A 6,958-nucleotide genomic window follows, 5' to 3' on the forward strand; every position below is an offset into this window, starting at 1 on the left:
TGCACCATATATACTAATTGTAGTAAAGTTATTTAACCCCAGTCTCAGGGTGGGAGGGACCTATTCTGGAAGATAATTTTCACTGAAATCTAATCAAACTTTGTTAAATGGATTGTGACAAGATTATAAATGATATGAAAAATAACATTTTTAACATTTGGCCATCAACTTAAGAAAATGGGTTTCTATAGAATTTTTTTTTTGCAATTTTAAAAGGTAATAATATATTCTACCCTCATTAGGGTACTCAGAGTTAAAGCATAATGAACAGGAAAGAAAAGAATGCAACTGAGTGCCAAGGCCAACACCGTGCCAGAGGTCATGACAGTAGAATACAAGTGCAGAATTTCATAGGGCCAACAAGACAAGTCTATTTTCCCTTACTCAGGCCAAGTGAATTTTGCAATTACCAGTTGCGTTAAATGCACCAAATAAAGCTCCTAAAATTGATACTATAAGGCGCCACCTTAACTTTTCCAGGCTGCAACTGTGCATAATTTTTAAATGGTTTCTTAAATTTATTTATTTTTTTTAAACATAACACGAGGAAGGTGTTAAAACTGGTGTAATGGCTCAATAGAATAAGTATTCCAGATTTTGGGAGGGATGAAGAGGGAGATATTAAGAACCCTTCACCAGAATCCCCCCAACTTGATCATAGTGGATTAATGATGTGCTCTGTGGATGTGGTTAGTCAATGACACCAGCTTGACGGATCTTTCTTTCTGCACCAAATCCCACTGAGTTATCTGGTCCCCTGGTCTGACGAAGAACCATTAGGAGAGGAGCAGTGGCATCATCCAGGGTGATGTTCTTCAAACGATTGACCAATCTATCAGGCCGAGGGGCTGCTACTGCCTTGGGGCCCTCACAGACTCTCCAGACATTACAGGCACTGCATTTGCCGGTGCGCTGATTCAGAATCACCGAGAACTACACTTCGTCTCCTGCCTGTAGCTCAATGCCATCCTGAACTTCTTTCACATGGAAAAAGCTTCTTGTTCTCTCCTACTTCATAGTTAATGAAGCCAAACTGATCTTTCACACACTCCAGGGTGGCCCTACGCAGGGGCGTGATATTGTAGGCCATAGTCTGTGCATTTTGACCCAGAACACACAACTGGAACTTGACACTCTCCCCTTTTTGCAGGCAGTCCCCTTTGTTGGCCATCCCAACTATGCCAAATGGATAGACCTCACCTTTCATGTCCCCCTCCTCCACAATCTCAATCATTCCTTGGTACTCAATCTGAGTTGGATCAACGCCCCGCAGGGGGTGGATGACTTTACCAGAGTAGATGATAGGGTCAGCCTCCTCTGTAATGCCATTCACTGAGTGAGTTTTGTTTACTTTCTCAGCACTGACTTTGTTGCCTTTGCCTTTGGACAAGCAGTTCCAGGCTATCGACATCACCAGAGAATTGACTGTAATGGAAAAAGATCTCTTTATCATGATTGGCTGTTTCAATGAATCCAAAATTATCTTTCAGAGTTGCCACATAACCCAAGAGCCTTTTGGAGCTAGAATTGCGACCCAGAAGTCGCACACAAGTTGCAATCTGTTGTCTAGGCCTCTTTGTCACTAATACTAAATTCAACCGTATCTCCTACTTGAGGAGAGATAGATCCTTCCACATCCTTGGCTTGAAAAGCAATGGTCAGCCTCACCCCACAGTCATCATAAGCAATGATGCCATCCTCGGCCTCCTTCTCTTTGCCTTTATTTGGGCTAGTGGTTTTTGGATTGGAAAAAGTGGCTTCTTTTTCTACAGTGCCCAGACATCGATGATCTGAATGGGAATGGAATGAAACAGTGCCCTTGGGAAGCTTAATCCTAACAGCATGATTTCTTTGGGCAGAGAGCATATCAGGAACCACAGTAAATTCGACTTCATCTGCAATATGGAGCTGGTTTCCATCTAGAATCTCACTGAAGTGGAAGAACATACGAGCATCGCGGTCCACACACTTGATGAAGCCAAAACCATCTCGCATGGCAGCAATCACACCCATTTCTCTGGCTTCATTAGTAAATTGAAATGTATTTGAAAGAATTTCTATGTTGGTTGCTCTTTCTAATTTGTCACGGCGGTCTGTTGAAATATTAAACCTGACATGGTCACCTTCCAGCAGAGTCACCTTGGATTTTGTATCTTTGTCTCCAAAAGGAAGTTCTTTAGGAATCACAAAGTCAACTTTGATTCATCCTGGCAATGGGTCATTCTGGTTTTTACTGGGTTCTTTTGGGATAACTTTGGTTACAGTTCCTTCAAAATGTTCAATACTGATGTCTTCAAAAATGACTGTTCCTTGAGGCAATTGTCTGACATCTGTAGCAACTTCTTTACCGTTTCTGTCCTTGATTGTGAATTCCACATCATCCCCAGGCTGTAAGGCTTCTAGGTCACCTTTAAATTCACTATAGTGAAAGAATATCTCTTTTACAACATTGCCTCTTTCAATAAAGCCAAACGCCTCCTTCATGGCACAAACTACTCCCTGACAGCGGGCTTGCTTCTTTTTCAATAGCATAATGTTTTGAGCACTTACAGCACCAGTGTGTTTATTGTTATCAATTACAAAGTTTATTTTATCTCCTGTCTCCAGTTGAACATTCCCGTCTACATCTTCAGGGGTGTAGGTCAGGTAGAACACCTCTTGTCCATTAATTCATTCTTCAGGGTGGCTTTCTGGTTTTATCTTCACCAGTTTAATGGCAATGGGTTTCCCAGTCCCCTGGTCAGATGATACTTCAAATTCAACATCATCTCCTACTTTTAGGTCCTGCAGGTTGCCATTATATTGTGAACAGTGGAAGAAAAGTCTAGCTTGACATTCTGAACACTGAATAAGTCCATAAGAAGTTAACAGTTTTTCAATAACCCCAGTTTCACGCAGTGCTGCTGAAGTACCATTGGGGTACCCATTGTGTCCATTGTTGTGGAGAAGGTTTGGATCAAAGCTCATCTCGCAGTGATAATCAAATATTGCACTTTCAGTATCTGCTGACTCTTCCTTTTACAGCACAAGTTTCAAAGGATGAAAGTTGCTAGTATTAAAAAAGAGTGAGAGAAAATGATCTACCAAGCTAATAACGAATACAACTGCTGCTGCACCGGGCAATCTCACAGCACAACACTGAAAAAAACAAAGACTACTAGCAGCGTTGGGAAGTGCTCTTTCAAAGCTGTTGAGTAGGCACAAACTTCTTGTTTCAGATCAAGTGTTGTGTCTTCAACTTAGGTGTACTCTTCTTTGGTCTTGTTGGTGGTTATGAGGTTTGTTCCTTGCCTGATCTGAACTTGAAGCAGCAGTTTCAGGTGGTAAAGTCTGTTCTGTTACACTTCATACCCAACAGCTCAGCGCCCCCTCTCCAGCGCTGCCATAAGCAGCACAGCCCGGTACGTAGCCGTTCAGCCTTCTTCATTCAATAACAGCAATTAATGTTACTTAGCAGTGTTGATAACAGTAACTTCTGAGAAATTTCTATATGCCAAGCATTGCTTGAAGTACTTCATAAGTAGTAAGTCGGTTACTCCTCTCAAGAAGAAATGTAAGAGACAGCATCATCACCCTCTTCACTTCCATCCTCTCTTTACATATGAGCCAATTTAGAAATAAGGATTAAGGTCCTGGGGCCACAACCGCAAATGACAGGACCAGTCACCCCAGACTCCAGAGCAGATCCTTGCAATTTCCCTCCAGCCTCCTCTCTCTGTAGTGGACCTTTCCATCCTACATATGCTGCATCGTTTTCAAAAGGATAGTTCCTGATAAAACAAATGGAGATTCTGCGATGCCCAACTCATTAAAAGTTTACATTAAAATCTTTTCTAAATTCTTTAAGGTAGATAGTATTAGTGATTAAGGCTGGTGTGATGAAAATAATGTCTACAAGTTGAGCAACTCCTATAAAAAATAAACTGTTCCTAAAGCAATTTTTAGACTATTATTTTATCTGCTTTCCATCCACACCATGAATGAAGCCAAAACACACATAGTTCCTTGATAGAGCAATCTGCTTTTGGAAGCTTTCCTTATCTGAAGTTCATGTAGTACACAGCTAAGAAACCTGGAACCATACTGATTTGGTAAATGAAGGTCACACTGACCCTTGAGGTTATCAAAACATGCATTTGGGAAGCTCTTGAATGTACTCTTTTGTGGTGCAATCCCAAGTAATTTAATCAAACAACTCTGAGTCATTTGGTTCTTCTACAACATGGTAATAGTTTTCATAGTTATCTGGGTTTTGTTTTTCCCCATGAGAAAACCAGTGAACAGCATGGACACCTGAACGTTATTATGTAACTGTTTTTGCGAAGCCACATGCTTTATATCATTTACAAACAAATAAAAAGTCATAGTTCTTTAAAATAAAAGGCAACACTAACATTATTAAATTAACAAAAACAAATTTACATCTTAAGACAGCTATAGCACTTAACTATATTATTTAAACTTTCTAAATTCATCAACATTAAGCCGTTTCCCTGTGTTGAGGCTAAACTACACAAAAGTGGGGAGGGACATGCATTTTCATGGAAATGCTCTTTGTCAACCCTTCCAGTGGCTCTGAGTTTAGCTAGCAGTTTGGCCAATAGGACAATGAGCCCTACCATCTGCTAACTAATGGACAAATGATACTAACCAAATGATTGCTAAACAGAACCTGACTCATTTTCATAAGTTGGCATAATTGGACCTAAAAAAACAAAATTGCAATTTATATGTTTTCCAAGTAAAGTCAAAGTGCTGCTTCTAACATATATATGTGTGTGTGTGTATATATATATACATATATATACACACACACACATATATATTTCTTTTTTTTTTTTGCCAGTCCTGGGGCTTGGACTCAGGGCCTGAGCACTGTACCTGGCTTCTTTTTGCTCAAGGCTAGCACTCTGCCACTTGAGCCACAGCGCCACTTCTGGCCGTTTTCTATATATGTGGTGCTGGGGAATGGAACCCAGGGCCTCATGTATATGAGGCAGGCACTCTTGCCACTAGGCCATATCCCCAACCCCACATATATATTTCTTAATTTAGCTTAAAACTAATTCTTCCAAAAACTGGTAATAAAAATCAGACCCAACTCAAATTATATTATGTTTATTGTACCTTTTCATTCCAAATCTCTGAAAATTGTCTAGCAAGAAAAGCCATCATCTTAAACAATATTTTTAAAATATGTTTAAAAATTAAATTTGTAACTTTATTAATAAACTTGGTCAATACCAATTGGTTAGTGTTAGAACAATTTATTTTCAGGTTTGCATTAGTATGCACCTACGTTCTCATTATTTATGCATTTTAATGGGCATTTGGCAGTGTTGGGGAGTCATCTTGGCCTTAAGGGGGGAAGGGCGATGAGAGCGCTCCCGAGATGCCGCCCTTCCCCCAGCCCTGGGGCAGTGTGGAAGTGAGCCACACCTATCTCCTTCTGGGTCCCGAACCAGAAGGGATAGCTTTGAGACCATCCCCCACCTTGCGCCAGCGAGCATGTGTGCTCCCTTTTTCGCAGGCTTTGCCCAGAGGGCGGTACTATGGGAAGTGACATTAGCCCATGAGGGAGGTCCTTGGGAGCTGCTCTTGGATGGACAAGCTTGCCAGCCTATTGCCAGCTCATGTTCAATCCTCGTCATCATCATTATATTACTGTAAGCCCCTCCCGATTAAATCAGATTGCTCTCCGAAGCGTCTCCGAGATCCATCTGCGCCTGGCTTCCTTGGTGGGTAAGGAGGGAGGAAAAGGGGATCTCGTTCGGCCACGTGCACTTTAGGCTTGCCCGTGTCTCTTCGCTCCACCTTGGCCGCCCGCGGGTCGGGTGCCCAGGGGAGAGGGTGAAAAGGGGAGCACTGATAAGGGAGTAAGCTTAGCATCCCTGCACCAGGGGAGGTAAATCTAGCCCGGCATGGCAGAAAATTTATTTGACTGGGAAAATATTGAGAAATTTCTAAAAACAATACTGTGCTTACTGTCATGTCAAAATGTAGTAATTAAAAAAGATTATCTTTGTATTTTTATAGTGGTACAACTACCATTAAATATATAATGGTTCTTAATGATTATTTTGTTTCTCTTCAATCAAATATTTGAATATATCCCATTTGTTTAGAATGCTCCAAGTGGGATTAAAAAAAGATACAGGGCTGGGGGATATGGCCTAGTGGCAAGAGTGCTTGCCTCCTATACATGAGGCCCTGGGTTCAATTCCCCAGCACCACATATACAGAAAATGTCCAGAAGTGGTGCTGTGGCTCAAGTGGCAGAGTGCTAGCCTTGAGTAAAAAGAAGCCAGGGACATTGCTCAGGCCCTGAGTCCAAGCTCCAGGACTGGCCAAAAAAAAAAAAAAAAGATACAGAGCCTTTAATTTTAGCTTAAGAGATGGGAAAACCAGATTCTGCTCTTATTTTTATAGTTGTCTGACTTGGAAAAAAATTTTGAGAACATAAAAAATATAGGTGCAGGGCTGGGGATATGGTCTAGTGGCAAGAGCGCTTGCCTCGTATACTTGAAGCCCTGGGTTCGATTCCCCAGCACCACATATACAGAAAATGGCCAGAAGTGGCGCTGTGACTCAAGTGGCAGAGTGCTAGCCTTGAGCAAAAAGAATCCAGGGACAGTGCTCAGGCCCTGAGTCCAAGGCCCAGGACTGGCAAAAAAAAAAAAAAAAAAATATATATATATATATATATATATATATATATATATATATATATATATGTGCAGTGGCTCATGCCTATAATTCTAGTTACTCAGGAGGTTGAGACTTAAGGTTCCTGGTTTGAAGCTAGCCCTAGGAGAAAAGTCCATGGAACTCTTATCTCCAATTAACCACCAAAGAACTGTAAGTCATGCTATGGCTTAAGTGGTAGAGTACCAGCATGGAGTAAAAAAAGCTAAGAGAGAAGGACTAAGCCCTGAGTCAATCCTCAGGACTGGCATAA

General features: G+C 41.3%; 1 pseudogene across 1 annotated transcript; it reads right to left on the reverse strand.

Annotated features, from left to right (window-relative positions):
* Positions 1–253: 253 nt before the first annotated feature.
* Positions 254–3,395, reverse strand: LOC125346736 (annotated as a pseudogene). The gene has a single exon (XR_007210017.1). The product of XR_007210017.1 is annotated as a cold shock domain-containing protein E1-like (transcript).
* Between the last annotated feature and the right edge of the window lie 3,563 nt (positions 3,396–6,958).

The sequence above is a fragment of the Perognathus longimembris genome, chromosome 2 (assembly GCF_023159225.1).
Source record: "Perognathus longimembris pacificus isolate PPM17 chromosome 2, ASM2315922v1, whole genome shotgun sequence".
In the NCBI taxonomy this organism is placed as follows: Eukaryota; Metazoa; Chordata; class Mammalia; order Rodentia; family Heteromyidae; genus Perognathus; species Perognathus longimembris.